The sequence below is a fragment of the Cibotium barometz genome, chromosome 35 (assembly GCF_041138505.1).
Source record: "Cibotium barometz isolate CiBa-2024 chromosome 35, ASM4113850v1, whole genome shotgun sequence".
NCBI classification, from domain to species: domain Eukaryota; kingdom Viridiplantae; phylum Streptophyta; class Polypodiopsida; order Cyatheales; family Cibotiaceae; genus Cibotium; species Cibotium barometz.
Window position 1 is genome coordinate 29,382,386 of NC_141080.1, and position 17,478 is coordinate 29,399,863.

The 17,478-nt window shown below is 46.8% G+C and overlaps 1 long non-coding RNA gene across 1 annotated transcript in view; it reads left to right on the forward strand.

The window, feature by feature from the left end:
* The first annotated feature begins 2,017 nt into the window (after positions 1–2,017).
* LOC147618310 (uncharacterized) overlaps positions 2,018–17,478 on the forward strand; it is a 53,659-nt gene continuing 38,198 nt past the window's right edge. The window contains exon 1 of the long non-coding RNA XR_015262088.1: positions 2,018–2,549. This is a non-coding gene — a long non-coding RNA (uncharacterized LOC147618310). The remainder of the gene's footprint in view (positions 2,550–17,478) is intronic.

The following is a 17,478-nucleotide window of genomic DNA, read 5'->3' on the forward strand; positions in this document are numbered from 1 at the left end:
ATTGCTTTATGGTCAAGAGGCCTTGTTGCCTCTGGAAGTGGAGATACCAAGCCTTAGGGCCTTGGTGAAAAGCCAAGTTGGGTACATGAGAGGTTTGAGGAGTGGTTACTGGATCTACAAAGGCTTGAGTTTGATAGGGATGAAGCAATGAGTTTCTACATTCAGTAGAACACCAAGAAGTGGGATAAGTTTAATGAAGCACTCAAAGAGAAAGGCTTGGAGAAGGGAATGCTCGTCCTCAGGTATGATAGCAGCTTGGATAACATGTATGACACCAAATTTCTCCAAAGATGGGAGGGTCCTTTCATTATCCAGCATAAATTTGCCAATGGTAGTTACAGATTGCAAGATCTGTCTGGAAAAGTACACAAAACTAGAGTGAATGGCTGGAGGTTGAAGCCATATTTCCAGAGGGTAGAGCCATCAATGGAAGCCTCTCTAATTCAGCAGCAAAGATCTAGACGACAAGAAAGAGGATCAATTTCAACACATTTGATCCAGTATACCTCCTCATTTTGTAGCTTTTCAGTTCACCATTAGAGGTATGAATGCCTCTAATGAAGGGGGAGGGCTAAATATGAGCCATATTTATTTGAAACCACTATTTGTAAATTCACCCTTTCACAACTAGTTTGCACTTTTTCCAAAACAATCACACTCTTGCACACCCTCTAGATCACTACTTAGCCCCTTCCCTAGAAATCACTCCTTAAAAAATGTTAAAAAACCTCACACATTACATGCACTAGTTCATTTACGTTATCCATTCACTTTTTTATTTTTAAAAAAGGGCTTGAGAGTAGATGCACAACCTACCACAATATATTTCAAACCACTACCGCATTTTCATCATCTTCATGGGAGCACCTTGTCATTTTGAGGATTTATCCGAGGCAATTCTTCTTCACCATTTCTTGGACCCCATCTTGCATTTATTTAATTATATGAGCATTGTTCACATTTAAAACTATAGCCTATTCCAAATGAAAAAATTTCTATTATTATTTTCTTATATATATATCCTGGTCATATGTAAGGAATGTGGGATTTTTATAGATTACACCATATAAGGTGAGTAATAAGCCTAGTAGAATAGGTTTGGCAATCCAAGTCAAGGAGGTTGGGATAATGGCTTAAATTATTTTGAATTGGGATAGTATTATAATCCACAAAGAGGGCCCAAAGACTTGGCATTTATTGGAATTTTCCACATGTGCACGTCTTACATCACCAAAGGAGAGAAGGTGAGCATTATGCCTGAATAATTCAAGATTCCATTTGATATTATATACATATATGCACACTTTTTCAAGATTAAGGAGAAATTGCACAAATTTATTACTTGGCATACCATTTTTGTAAACAAGCTTTGAATATACATGTGCTAGCTTGTGCACATTTTGATTTATTTGAAAAGCCTTAGTTTATAAGCATAGACTGGAACTTTAATATTTTGTAAAGCATGATATGTTTTAAATTCTAACCTCAAATTATCGGCACTCTATTTTGAGCATAAGAGAGTGTCTTGCAAGAAAAGCACCTTTTTGTATTTTTGGAGGCTATGGCCTAAATTGGAATAAAATAATCCATAAATACTTATGTGTGGGGATAGGCCATACACATGAGGGGGAATGATTGCACCCAATCTTGAAGTAATGCTTTGGGAGCTATGTATTTTCTTGTGTTATTTGTGTTTACTCAATTATTGATTATTGAATATTTAGAGCATGTGAAATTTGATGAGTTAATTTGATGAGTTAATTTGATTTAATCAATTCTTGCAAAGTTTCTTTAAACTCTATTTTCCTAGCAAAACTAGATCCTTGACACAAGAACCGAGTTATCAATTAAATTAAATAGAATAAACCATTTAATTTGATCTAGTTATATCAATTGAACGGAAGAAACCATTTAATTTGATCTAGTTATATCAATTAAACGGAAGAAACCATTTATTTGATCTAAAAACAGCTTTGGAAATGGCTTAACATAGTATTATCCAGCGAAAAGCAAAAAAAAAAAGCGTTTTGCTGACCAGGTCTCTGTGTCTGCTCTTGCCCAACCTTGGCTACGACATGACGGGTGTTGGGCACGCCCAACAGCTCACTGCTAGTCTTGCTTCTTCTCAAGACACCTACAATCCTGCTGCTACTTGTTCATTAGGGAACGAAGGAGAGGGCAGCATGATGCTTCAACTTTTGCAGTTGTAGGAGGAGGAGAGAAGGGTAGCCATGCCAAGCCGAACGATTCTTGCATGATGAATCGAAGAAGCAGAGAACGATTCTTCGGAGAATATGAAGGAGTGGGTTAAGGCTGTGGCCTTCACCATTGGCCGTGTCCTGGTGGAGGCAGGACCGCATCTCGCTATGTCATATAGAAAAATGGGAAAGTGGGCATTGCTGAATTCACAGGAGCTGTTGCCGTTGGGAAAGAGGGCCATCTGGAAACAAGGCCTTGCTGAAGTAAAAAGCCCCTCATCCTCAAAGGGGTCCATTTTGAATGCTCCTTCAAGGATGGACTCCAAATTAAAAAGAACATCTAAAGCACAGGTACAAAAGCTTTTTAATGGATTTCTTTTCTCTATCTTGCATTTTCATTGAGCAACAGTAGCCAGTCGGCTCGCCTGCCCACTGGTATATTTGACGGGTTTCATGCATGCTATGTAGCATGCAGCAAGAACTATGAAGGAGAGAAGTTTGATAGATCCACATGTTATAAACAAGGCTTAATTTCTTTCCCTGCCCACTATGTTACTGGGAAAGCAAATGGTAACCGCAAAACCAGCCGCCTGTGCTAGAGGATCCAACTTAGATGAGCATCCATGAAATATGAGACAAATGCAGTAGAGAGCAAAACGCAGAAGAGAGAGAGAGAGAGAGAGAGAGAGAGAGAGAGAGAGAGAAGCTCTATAAACTCTGCTCTATACACAAGATCCGGTACAACTAATGAGTGGGGGATCATGGGTGGTATTTATACCACCCATCTATGCTGGTCGGCCAGGTAAAAAGGCAACTGACAGACTACTGGACATGTCCACGACTGCAGTCATGCAGTTGGCTATAGCAAAATAACAGTTGGCCAGGATAGTACAAGTCGGCCAGCAAACAAGAGTCCCATGACCAGTAAAAATGGGAAAAATAGGAAAAAATGGAGAAAAATGAGACCTAAATGGGCGGGCACACCCACAACAATGGCCCTGGTGTGTGATGTACAGATAGGAGATGATTGCTAACACCCCCTCTCAGCTCCTAGCTCCTAGATGTGAAACAGTGAGCTGGAGTGCTGCCGGAGCATAGCCTAAGGTAGAGACTTCGTGAAGAGGTCTGCCGCATTGTCCTCTAACGATAAACAAGCAAGATGTCACCAGCCAAAATCTTCTCACAACTGATCTTTGAAATCCTGTCCTGTTCGTAGAAAGAAGGAATCAATCTTTTGATTCCAAGCCTTGGGAGCCTGCTTAAGACCATACAAGGCCTTCCGCAACCTGTAAACCATTTCCTTTGATCCCATAACCTCAAAGCCTGGAGGCTGCTTAACCTCCTGCAAGTTACCATTAAGAAACGCGGATTTTACATCCATCTGATATACGGGCCACTGTTGAGAAGAGGCAAGGGCAAGAACGGTCCAAATCGTGGCCATCCTTGCTGTCGGTGCAAAGGTATCCTCATAGTCGATGCCAGGCCGCTGAGCATAACCCTTAGCCACAAGTCTGGCTTTGTGTTTGTCCACCGACCCATCAGACATATACTTGGTCTTAAAGATCCACTTGACACCAATGATTGATCGTTTGACAGCCTCAGAACCAATTCCCAAGTTTTATTCTTCTCTATGGCATCCGGTTCCACTTGCATGGCTTTTCTCCACGTCTCCTGAGAAAGAGCTTCCTTCACGGAAGTGGCCTCTTTGTCTCGAATGATACAAGACATCAAAGCATAGTTTGCCTCGAAGAGCTCCGTTGAATGACTTTTGTCATGAACTCTGTGCGATCTTCGAGGTCCCGTCCTCTGTGGTCCACTTGGAGAGAAGCTCCGTAACACCTGACTCTGGTAGGGTGTCTAACAACCACTTTGGTACTCCAACAGAATGCGGAGCCTCCTCCTGCTCTGCTGGGACTCATCTCCAGCCTCGGACTCAACCTCTACAATTGACTGAGACTGTCTAGCTAGAATAATAGACTACGAATCATCCTCAGACTCATCTGGGTCACCAAGAAGTAGCAGCTCATCAATAGCGGAAACTGGAACATACTCATCAAAGACAATATCTTTGCTGACAACAACCTCGTTCCGCTCCGGGTCATACAACCTCCAGTGTCATGTGCATCCCGCACATGGATGCCACGTAGACATATTTGTATAGAAGGTGTAGGACTTGGGATGGTAAACTGGTCCCATGTGAGCCCAGTCCGGGACGAGTCAATCAGGGATCCATCTCAGTCGTCCGAGGTCAGGTGTGCATTGTCCTGCACATGAGTCCAAGGTCAGGTGTGCACTGTCCTGCACATGAAACAGTGCCAGTCCGTGCTGTGAGTCTCCCTCTGGAATGATGTCAGTGATTCTGTGTATCTGGTACGATACCGGATGCCAGATCATTGTGTAGACAGTTAGGGTTTGCTTATAGGAAAGGGGCCAGCCCATAGGGCTACCCCAAGTCTTAGTGTGGGCATGGGGATGGTGTGAAACCACCCCCATGAGTGCCAGGAAGGCCCTGGCTCAACCCACCAGCCATGGAGAGGCTGTAGGACAGCCCCAAAGACATTCCAGGGGCAGCCGACAATACATGAAGCATTTATATGGCTGTAGGGCAAGTATGGGGCAACCCAGTCCCCAATGTGCTTGTAAAATCAGTGCCCAGCCCTAGAGATTCAGGCGCATGATACCCAGCCTGCCATGAAGTGATGCGCAACATTTTCTATGATTTATTCAGCATTTAATGCTGATTTTCAGTCGTGGACAGAAATCAGTGGTGGCCGCCTGGATATGATGCTGGCCGACTGCTGTTGGGAAGTAGTATAAATAGGTGAGCCATAATTTAGTTGTGTTATCTCATAATTCTCCAAGTGCTAAGGCAATCAAGGGCCAGGACAGCCAAGGAGTGCTAACGCAAAGGGGTGAAGGACTGCAGGTCAAGGGTAGAGTTATCTCAGCCAAGAAAGGTCAAGTTTTTCTGTATTTTCTTTTCAAATTTGCATCATTCTAATAAAGCAAATACACCATTCGTGGTGGGAGCCCTACAGAGGGTATTCGGGACCCAATACTGTGTCCTCTCCTCTCTCCCTCTCTCTCTCTCTCTCTATTTTGTGCACATCTTTATTTAGTTTTGTGCGTTAATTCTATCGCGAAAGTGTGCTGATTTTCTGAGCATTGAAGCTACCGATCTCCCCCGAAATATTCCGCATGTTACAGTGGTATCAGAGCCTACTTCAAGTGCAAAGATTCAGCAAAGAAACTAGAAATTTTTCTCGCTTGTGTGGTTGGTTTTCAGACGCTGGTGGACTGTCAAAATACGCAGCGGAGATGATGACCAAATCTGGAAACACAAGAGCAAGTGCAGAAAATAGACAACAATGGAGAGAGAGAGGCGTATAACTCTACTGTATATACACAAGATCCCGGAATACAATACAAGAATGGCAAGGGGCTGTGGGGCCATTTTATATGGCCCCAATGATGCAGTCGGCCTGTAGAAGGGCAGCCGACAGGCCGTGATCCTCCACGACCAGCCAAGACAGCTAGTCGACCAGTTGTTAATAGTCGGCTAGTACATGTGTGGGGTCGTGGACCTGTAGTAGCATCAGTCGGCTAGCTCATGGGCCCTCTTGCCAACACTGGGCATCCTCCCAAGCCAAGAGAAATAAGGAAAAATATGGGAAAAATACGGGGAGTGAGGAAAAATGAGAAAACTCCTACAAGGGCGGGCACACCCACAACAAAGGCCCTGGTGTCAACATAAAGACAGGAGATGACTTCTAACACCCCCTCTGAGCTCTTGGCTGTGAAACCAACCACAGGGAGCTCGGGTGCCGCCTGAGCAAATCTTGAGATAGCGACTTCGTGTGAAGAGGTCCACCGTACTGTCCTCCGTCGAACAGAACTCTAGCAAGATGTCATCAGAAACGAACTGGTCACGAACAAAGTGCCTCTGGATGACCGTGGGTTCCTCTAGTGGAAGCCCAATCCTGCCATGCAACCTCTGCAACCTTACCACCTCACAAGCAGCATCACAAGCAGCCCGGTACTCTGTCTCTGTCGATGACAAGGCAAAAGATGACTGCCTCTTACTGCTCCGTAAAACTACTCCTGGGCTTGAAGTAGATCTCCTCGTGTCCGGATCTCCTCCCCAATCTGAGTCACTCCAACCATGGAGTCGGAATCCATCAATCAATCCCCCCTCCTGTGTAGAAGAGTCCATGATCCTTTGCATGCTGCAGAAACCACAAGATATGCAATCCTGCCTCCCAAAGAGTCATCTGCAACCATGAGCTCAACTGCCTCATCAGGAAGCTCCTGTCCAATCTGGTGTCCATCAACCAAATCAATGAACCATTCTGCTTCTGAGTCAAAGAGGCATCACACTGCTCACAAGGATCAACACCTGTTACGGTGCAAAGCCAAGTCCTGGAAACTTGCTGAAGACCACGCGAGGCCTTCTGAAACCTGTTAATCACCCCCTCTGAAAATTCGGAACCACAAAGCCTGGAGAATCCACCTGCTTCTGCAAGTAATCAACTCCCACCTGCCTGGCTTTCCAAGAGGTCCCCGTGGAAAGAACATCCACATCTATAGGAATTTCTTTGTCCCGAATGCTACGAGACATCAAAGCATAAGGTACCTGTTCAGTTTCCTCTGACTGACGAACACAAGAACCACCAATATCAGTACTGGAAAGTTCCTGCCAACAGCTGCAATCAACTGTCAAGCTATCCACTATCTGGTCCGGGAAAGCCTGCACCTGCAGCGTATCCACACTTAAGTGGCCATTACCAGACTGCCACTCATCACAAACCTGAGGTCCTGAGAGAGAGTGCTGAAAGCTTGTAAACTCCATTATATGGCTGTAGGGCAAGTATGGGGCAGCCCAGCCCCCAATGTGCTTGTAAAATCAGTGCCCAGCCCTAGAGATTCAGGCGCATGATGCCCAGCCCTTCACCAAGTGCTAAGGCAATCAAGGGCTAGGACAGCCAAGGAGTGCTAACGCAAAGGGGTGAAGGACTGCAGGTCAAGGGCAGAGTTATCTCAGCCAAGAAAGGTCAAGTTTTTCTGTATTTTCTTTTCAGATTTGCATCATTCTAATAATGCAAATACACCATTCGTTGTGGGGGCCCTACAGAGGGTATTCGGGACCCAATACTGTGTACTCTCCTCTCTCCCTCTCTCTCTCTCTCTATTTTCTGCACATCTTTATTCAGTTTTGTGCGTTAATTCCGTCATGAAAAGTGTGCTGATTTTCTGAGCATTGAAGCTACCGATCTCCCCGGAAGCTTCTGCATGTTACAGTCAATGTAACGCGCGGAAGCTCTGGGGGTCTTCTTTCAGCCCTAAACACCACTGGCAACAAGCTGATGCAAAATGCAGACATGAAGAGAGAGTAGAGAGAGAGAAAAAGCTAGAAATTCAGTATATTCATTTAGTACAAAAGGTACTCCTAATCTACAGCCCTTGGTTGCCTTCTTGGAAAAGGTGAATATCACCAAAATCTAGTCCTAACATGGACTCAACTCCTAATGAGTTGAATAAGTACAATGATGAGCACATGGGCTATTTATAGCCCCTTTGGATACAAGGGAAACTGGCCGACTGCTGCTGGTCGGCCAGCAGCATTGGCATATATTCCATAAAGCTGGTCGGGCAGCCCTGTTCTCCATAAACGCTGAATCGCTTGCTGCAGCTGCCAAACTGGTACAGCCGACTCCCTAGTTCTGCAGCCGATAGCACCCTCTTCATGCCCTCCAAGCCTTGCTCCAAGTCCTAGCTCTAATGGTCTTTTTTTGGCTGCCCCTTCTGGATTAGCCTTGAGAAGGTACATGACCATGTCATGCACATGACATCCCCCTCTGCTAAACTTGATGATGGGATTCTAACCTTTTCCTTGGATGACTGTCATCATCCCATTCTATTCCCAGAGTCCCTCTGTCATCCATCCAACCCTGGCAACCCTTTTCACTGAAAACCCGGCCTCGTCTCCAAAACCACTCTATCTCAGAATAAGATCTATGCATGTTCCCTCTAGTCCCCAATCCATTGTTGCCTTGACTCTGAACACTGTCTTGGTCTTCATTCTTGAGAAATCGATGCGAGGCAAAGGGAATTTGTTCTTGATTGTTAGCTTGTTGAGAGCACGGTAATCAATGCACAGCCGCATTGATCCATCCTTCTTTCTGACAAGCAAAACCGGGGCTCCGAAGGGACTTTTGCTGGGACGGATGTGACCTTTGTCCAGCAACTCCTGTAATTGCCTTTGTATCTCTGGAGATTCATTGTAAGAAACACGGTATGGAGCTCGGGTTGGAGGAGGTTGACCTGGGATAAGATCAATCGGGTGATCCACAGGACGACGAGGAGGCAATGTCATCGGAAGATCATTTGGAAATAGATCGTGAAAAGGCCTGAAGAAGGGTTGCTCCAAGTAAGCAGTTATTGATGACGAGGCTTGAGATTGCTCACTAGTTTCTGCTTCAATCTCCCGTAACATGACCAAGGATGTTGTAAAGTCACGTTTTCGGACGAGGCGCTTGACTTGTAGGGCAGAAACAACAGTGATGGGTTTGGCACTGAAAAGGCCACGAAGTTCCAGCTCTCGACCATCATGGTATGACTGGATTGAATGAGAACGAAAGCTGATCACTGGATCATATCGATACAACCAAGATTGTCCCAGTATCATGTCATAATGTGACAACGGCATCACTGAAAAATTAAGGTGATCTTGGTAATCTTGAATCTGGAACTCAAGCTGTTGCACCTTTTTGTTACAATTAAGGAAGGAACCATTAGAAAGCTCTACTTGAAAAGCATCCACAAAATGTTGGGTTTGTAGGCAAAGCTTGTGAACCAAAGAAGTGCCTATAAAATTAGTGGAACAGCCACTGTCTACCAGCACATTGATGGGATGGTCGCCAATGAAACCCAGAAGACTAAGGACCTGCTTGAAAAGATTCACCGGAACAAGGTTGGTACTTTGGCCATTAAGCATTAGAGTACTGACAACTTCAGAAACGCGAACAGAGCAAGCTATTTGTCTGTTTTTGTCTTTCACAGGAGGCGGGTCATGATCACCATGGTGGCAACTGTCCACCTCAGAATTCCGCCGAGTGTTGGAGAGTTTAGGGCGCTGAGGACATTCATAGCACCGGTGATCGCCAGAACAAATTGTACAGAGGCCTGGACGACTAGGTTGTGATGAAGTGGCAGTCGATGAAGAGGTTTGCTGTCTTGAAGAGGTTTCTCGCTTGAAGTTGCGCCGATCATTGCTGCGATGGTCCTGTCGGGACCGATCTCGGTTTTTGCTGCCAGAGTGTTGGGGTAAAGGCGTTATGCCCACCCTTATAGTGTGTACAAGCCCATAAGTTATAGTACATAGTACACTTAGTACTTTTAATGTACTAAGTGCACTATGTGTACTAGTGCAATATACATGTGTGATAGGGGAGTCACACACTCATGCCTCATGAGTTGACTTATCCCCACAACTCTCTCTCTCTCTCCCTTGTTGTTCTTCTCTGTGTATGTCTCTCACATGACCTAACCCTAATTCTACCACACAACTGGTATCAGAGCAGGCTCCTTATCAGCATGCCTGTTCCCCAAAACCATCCAACCAGCACCACCAAACTAAGGTCTTCCCTCGTACCATTGCAAACTCACCAATCCCCGTCTCCATACAACTTCGCAATTTTCACGTTTCTGGAATCCTTCTCGTGGGCGAATCAGATGGGAGACGTACGAGACACGTGCTGGCCGCTGGTTGGCGATGGAGTGATGACGAGGACAGCGAATCTGAAGATTCCGATGTGAGCTTCGAACGTGGGGTTGGGCTTTTCAATCGCGGGGAGTACTACAAATGCCACGACGTGCTGGAGAACCTCTGGCACAGCTCACAAGAGCCCAAGCGCAGTGTCTTGCATGGCATCCTTCAGTGCTCCGTTGGCCTGTACCACCTCCTGAAGGAAGGGAGGGGCATCTATGAGCCAGGCGCCTACTCGCCTACTGGTATCACTCGCAACCGAGTAAGATACGCATGCGCTAGGCTTGAGCGAAAGCAAACACAAGCGTTGGTGACGTTGCCATACATATCGTCTCAGCCTACTACTGGTTCGAAGAAGAGGGTTGCCGTACCTGCAAGAAGGCTTGCTGCTGCGCAGTTTAGCGAGGAAGCTTCTCTGAAGCAATTGGTCCAGGGAAACGACGTGCGGCTGCAGAAAGTGTTGCTTAAAGCTCTGCAGAAGAGGGGAAACCAGGAGTTTGTCACCCAGCCGTCCCTACCTGCACAGCTGCAGGAGCATCAGCATCAGCATCAAGCATCAGCACCAAATTCGCCTGCAAATCAGAGAAAAATCAAAAAATTACAAGGTATTTTGCTTCAATTTTTTTTTGGGACTTGCAATTGAGCAGGTACAATTATCAATTGAGCAGGTACAGGTGCCCAATTGCTCAATTTTTGAGCAAAATTGGCAAAATTGGGTGACATTGGTCACAATCAGGATCAATTTGCAGGAAATTGGTCACAATCAGGATCAATTTGCAGGAAATTGGGTGAAATTGGTCACAATCAGGATCAATTTGCAGGAAATTGGATGTCGAAATTTGGGGCTTTTGATGTAATTGTGCAATTAAGCACTCATACATGCTGTATGATGTGAGAAATCGCACATTTGGGCAAAATTGCAGCAAATTGCAGTGCAAATCAAGGGGCTTTTGTGCCGATTTGGTTGATTTGCATGCAGGCAATCGCGTTTGATGCTGTGGATAATGTGTTGATGCCTTACAAGCACTCAATGTGCCTGTAAATCAAGGGGCTTTCATGTATTTGATGTATATGTGGCCAGGGGGAAGCATACGGAATCTTGGCCATATCAGCCCTGTCTCTATCTGACTGTGGGCTGTCCATAGCACTGAGTTTCACATATGGAGGCAAAGGAGTACTAGCTTTCTTCCCCCCATCCATATTGAACCTCTGCAAGACTTTGCCAATGTATTCCTTCTGAGACAAATACAACACATGCTGATTTCTGTCCCGAAGTATCCGCATACCCAAAATGTGATTTGCATCACCCAAATCCTTCATATCAAAGGTTTGATGCAGCCTCTGCTTCAAGGCATCCATCTCCTTACGAGATTTCCCGGCAATCAACATATCATCAACATACAAGATGAGGATCAATAGACTGCCATCCAAAGCTTTCTTGGTGTACAAGCAGTGATCTATGTCACTTCTCCTGAATTTCTGAGATTTCATGAATGTATCAAATTTATGATACCATTCCCTTGGTGCCTGTTTGAGCCCATAAAGACTCTTTTTCAGCTTGCATACAAGCTTCTCCTTTCCACTCACTGCATAACCCTCTGGCTGCTGCATATATATCTCCTCATGGAGATCACCGTGAAGAAAAGCAGTCTTCACATCCATCTGAATCAAGTCCAGATCATCATGTGCAACCAAAGCTAACACAGCTCTAAGTGTGGTCATTTTGACCACTGAGAGAAGATCTCATCAAAGTCCACACCATATTCCTGCTTGAAGTCCTTAGCCACTAACCTGGCTTTGTATCTTGGCTTTGCATCTGGTGCAACTTTGAGCCTGTAAACCCACTTGCATGGCAAAACCTTCTTGCCTGTTCCATTTTTGTGCAGAGAATCCATCTCTGACTTCATGGCACGCTCCCAAAGAGCCTTGTCTGCCCTCTGTAAAGCCTCTTTATAACATGAGGGCTCCCCACAGTCAGTAAGCATCAAGTAGTCAACCCCTGGAACAAACCTGTCAGGGGCTCTGGAGGGTCTTGTGGACCTCCGTACCCAACGACCATCATTTGCAGGTTGCTGTCCAGCCTGCATATCACCCATTGGTGGCTCCTGTTCCATGCCATAAGGCTGAAAAATCATGCCCGGTATCTCCTCTAACTGTGGTATATCCATAGGGATATCTTCTGCCATCTCTGGCTGTCCATTTGGACCATTTTCAGCACCATTTAAGGGCTGGTTTTGCTGCTGTAATGGCTGATTTACAGCCCTTTGTTGTTGTCCATGATGTCCATCATCATCAAAGATGACTCTGCCAGGCTCCTGTTGCCTTGCAGGTAAGAAGGTTTGATACGGCCAAGATTCCGTATGCTTCAGCTTGTGTGTATGCCATGGTTGCTACTAGGCCGGACATTGCATTTGCAGTGGGAGTGGTTTCTAGATACATGGCCAACCCTAGCAAGAAGCATTGGGAAGCAGTGAAAGGTGTCATGAGATACCTGAAGGGCACACAGGATATGTGCATTTGCTTTGGCAAACAGGATGCATTAGTGCATGGTTACACGGATTCGGATTATGCCGGTCATCCAGATAACCGGAAGTCTACTACTGGTTATGTGTTTACATTCACAGGAGGTGCTGTGTCATGGATATCCAGGATGCAGAAGTGCACTGCCTTATCTACTACAGAGGCCGAGTATATTGCAGCCACAGAGGCTTGCAAGGAGGCATTATGGCTATCTTGGTTAGTGGTTGATTTGGGATATACAGGGGATATTCCATTGTTGCATTGTGACAGTCAGAGTGCCATCCAGTTGGCAAAGAACCCTGTCTTTCATGCAAAGACGAAGCATGTGGATGGTGAGTATCATTTCATCAGAGAGGTGATAGAGAACAAGCAAATTCAGCTTGTTAAGATTCATACGGATGACAACCCGGCTGATCTGTTGACGAAGAGTTTGCCTCCGGAGCGGTTTGCTCATTGCAGACACTTGATGGATGAGGCCATTTTCAGCCTTGATATGGCCTTGTATATTATCATGTACATGCTGATTTTTTCTTTTCCTTCATTTAAGGGCACTTTGCCTTTAAGTGGGAGGTTGTTGGGGTAAAGGCGTTATGCCCACCCTTATAGTGTGTACAAGCCCATAAGTTATAGTACATAGTACACATAGTACTTTTAATGTACTAAGTGCACTATGTGTACTAGTGCAATATACATGTGTGATAGGGGAGTCACACACTCATGCCTCATGAGTTGACTTATCCCCACAACTCTCTCTCTCTCCCTTGTTGTTCTTCTCTGTGTATGTCTCTCACATGACCTAACCCTAATTCTCCCACACACAGAGTATTCGGTCTGAGAGGATCCTGCATTTGATGCGGGAGCTTGCCCGGAGAAGCGCGACCGGAAGGACTGTTGTCCAAAATATGGTCGCTGGAGTTTGGTTGTCCCGGATTGGGATGGTGGGGTTGGCTAGTCCCATTGGGTCGATTCCGCTGGTAAGAACGGGCGCCGGAGGAAAAGTTCCTAGGAGGACGCTTGTAATCACTAATGCGCTCGACGTACGAGATTGCTTCATCCAAGGTGGCAGAATTGTACTTATGGACTTCGTCTTGGATCGTGAATTCAAGCCCGTCGATGAAGCTGTGAAGCTGGTCGGAGGGGCTGAGTGTCTCTATCTGGAGAGCCAGTTTTTGAAACTCTGAGATGTACGCGGCCACGAAGCCAGTTTGACTCAGGCGGCGGAGAGAAGACCTGGCATGAAAGTTCGCATTTGCAGGCTCAAAAGCCTTGCGAAGAGCACGCCGGAATTTATCCCACGTCGGAGTAGACTTGCCATCTGAAATCCTGCCTCGCCACCAAAGAAAGGCGGTATCTTTCAAGAGGGTACTGGCCAATGCCACCTTTTTATTTTCGGGCAATTCGGTATTTGAGAAATAAACCTCCCTCTTGTAGAGCCAGTGATCGATTAACCGCTTATCGCGGCGGCCATTGTAGGGCTCAGGTAACTTTATATCCATCTTTCTTTTTTGTGCTGTGGTCATTAATTTATACAAAAGTTTGAGTTCAACATTGTCTACCTCGGTGGTCGGATCAGGAGGAGTTGAGGGATTCTCCTGCTGGCCCACTGAGGATGATGATGAAGTTGGTGAACGCGATCGACGCGCTCGCTGTGACTTCCTGGATCCCTCGCGCTGGTGTTGGTGCCGTTGTTGCATGTCTTCCATTTGTGATTGCATTGATGCCATACCGTCGAAAAGGGTCCTTTGCAAGTCCTCTATCTGTTGTTGAAGAGTGGTCATCTGCAAGGCCTCCATCTGAGGATTGGCGGGTGGCACGTTGTCGTGCGAAGTCGACATCTATAGAACTCAGAGAGAGTACTGAGGAGAAGCAGGAAAGGTCCACCCGGGATGTAGGATGGAAGGAACAGCTGCTGGAGAGGCAGTAACGGGATCCTCGTACTCGAAGTCGGGGTCCTCCACTTCCTCGGGATCGTCCTCGGAGGTTACTTCGTCTGCTTCCACTTCTTTGTTTGGTTCCGCCAAAGAGCTGGGCACCGGAGATCATGGAGTATAATCGGGGACGAAGATCTCGCAGTAGAATGTCACAGGAGGGCGCGTGGAGGAGATATTGCGGAGGCCATCCACACTGCACTCTGGAAGAAAGTGTGCCAACTGAGGGTAACGTGACAGGAAGTACTCGAAATGAGCAAGGTGCAGTGGCTCGCAGGTGAGGAAAATAGTCCAGATCGCCCAAGTGTCGGGTTCGGTTACATGTAGGTTGCTGACATGTATGCGAACACCTGTGAGGCCGGGGCTACTGGGATAGGAGAGTCCGCGAGACTTGGAATCCACCCAACATCGGCGGAAAGTGGCACCAGGTCCGGAGTGGGGGCACGAAGAGGGCTGTGTTCGGGAAGGAGAGCCTTGGGGATCTCGTCGATGTAACTCAGGTAGGAGATGTGCATGTAGGGCTCCTCCGGAAAATTGTCCATGAAGCATGCACGACGTGGATGGTGAGAGCGCGCACACAGTGTGGCGTGGGCAGAGCCGGGAGAGGGGATGAAGGCGATTGTGTAGTTGGCGGCATCCTGACAGCCGGGGGGAGGATGGTTGCCGAATCGCCAACGGAAGGGGGGTGGCGCTTCACACTCGCGCACACCTTTTTTTTTTTGATTATAGACCCAAATGCCACGTAGCGTGCCAATTTTATTTATTTCTTTAATGGTGTAAAGGTGACGGTGGCCTGGATCACGTAGCCGACCGGAGGAGGGGGTGCGCCGCTTCGAAAAGGCACCGCCAACTACGTGCGAAGAGGTGGGAGGGTGGTCAATATTCAGTGGCGAGGGGGCTCAGGGCCGGCAACCGCACGAAGCAAGCAAGGGGCTCATGGCCTGCAGCGATGAACGAAGCGAGGAGGGGGGGGGGTGCTCCATACTCAGCAGAGAGGGGGGGTTCCTGCCATGCAGCGAACGACTACCACCACCGACAGCAGGGAGGGGGGTAATCCAGGTATGCAGCAAGGGTTCCCTCTCTGAAACACACACGGTGTGTGTATGGGTGTGGATTTTTTTTTTTTTTTTTTTTTTACATCACCATGGGCAAAGATTTACGCCAAGTCCACCATCGCTCTGCTGCTTCCATACAACACCGAGAAGAGGGGTGGACGAGGGAGTGCGGCGGAGAGGGTGAGGGCTTCACAACCCACGGGTAAGAAAAAATTTTGCTCTGATACCACTGTGAGGATTATGTTGTTAATCCCTCATATTGTGTACTAATTACTACTTAAGTACTTAACTTAGAGAACAAGAGACTTCAGGAGAACACTTGAGAGAAGATTGAATTGAGTTGATTAAACTGAGTACAATAGGTCTCTTATATAGGAGATAACGAGACACATTTGAAGAGGCATGTCCTTTGATGAAAGGACATGACCATAGACGAAAGGATACAACTTTAGGCTAAGGGATGTGTCTATTCGATGTAGAGGCACAACCATTCATCAAGGGATACAACCATTTGTCGAAGGGATGTGGCTATTCGATGAAGAGGTACATCCTTTGGCGAAGAGTCGCAACCAGTCGAGGGTAGGGTTTCCCTTGGCTGGTTACTCTTTGCATCTGCAACAGGAATCAGCAATGAAGAGAGGATCTGATACATATATACGTCACAATCGTGACACTGAATATCGGTGACCCAGCCCTGGTCGCCCACCAGGTCTGTGCGTAACAAGTTGTGGATCTGCCTATGCGCGAGGTGGCTGCCGACAAGTTTGCCGACGAGTGTGGTGACCTCCACAACGGCAATGGAAGAGGCTAAAATCTGAAGGTCCCCTCGATCAAGAAAGTACATCTGGTGGGTGGTGTTGGCAGGGGATGATGGAGTGGTTCCTGTAGAGTCCTGCATGAGGGATGGGCCAGGTGCGAGAACACAAGAAGGAGAGGTGAAGTTGGGGAGCTATAGTGCAGGAGGGGCTATCGGGTGAAGGCTAGGTGACAGGAGGACGGATGCGCGAAGGAGGGTTGGGGAGCACGGTGGAAAACAAGCCGGAAGAGGGACGGAGGGGGGGGGGGGGGGGGCGCTATCACACAAGGGGCTCTCTCTCTCTCTCTCTTTCAACGTGCCATTTTGACTTGGTTTTTGCTGAAACTTGTCCATGACATGGAATGTTTAGTGGGGCCACACTATTGTTGTTGTCAGACAATGTGAAGATGCAAGTCAATGGACGTTGTTTTGACCTATCAGCTGATGTGCAAATTGTGTCCTTCAGATGATTGTGAAGCTGCCCTCAGGCTGTGATAGTGGCCCTCCAAATGAGCTGTGATGCAATGCCCTCAATAGCCTCTGTGCATCTGGCCCTCCAAATCTGCCAAGATGTGATATTGGTAATGAGCTCGCATCCATTGTTCCAAATGGACAATTAAAAAGTTTCAGATTAGAAAGAAAGGCCTCTCTCAAAGCAGGCATGTACCCTGTGCGCTCACAAGAGTGAGAATTATCTTCAAAAGTAATGCACAACACTCTTTTACAAATAAGGTAATTAAACCCCAGCCAATGAGGTGATAGCCCAAGTGGTGAAGGTGTTTGCCTAGAACTAGGAGGTCCTGGGTTCAAAACCCCACAAGGTGCTTCCTCAGCGGCATCGCCTACGGATGGATAAAAAGCACCTACGGGCGGTGAAAAATGGTAACTACAGGAGTATCTTGGGCCTAAGGCTGGGGGTGGTAGGTAATTAAACCCAAAGTTATCACGGAACAGGCAAAATGACATGGCATGGCTTGTGTACAAAGGTGATCTTGGATAAGGGCCTTAGGAAGAATGAAACTTGGAAGGGACTAGCACTCACCCATGAACAAAGTTCCTCTAATACACTTGGGGTGGCTGCTGGACAAGCACCTATTTCTTAGGAAAAAGTCTGTTTTACCAGGCCGCTGGCTCTCAGCTGACAGCAGTGGATCTGTGCTCCCACGCCTTTCCAGCTTCACAATCATCTGACAGACACAATTTGCCGAAAGGAGAC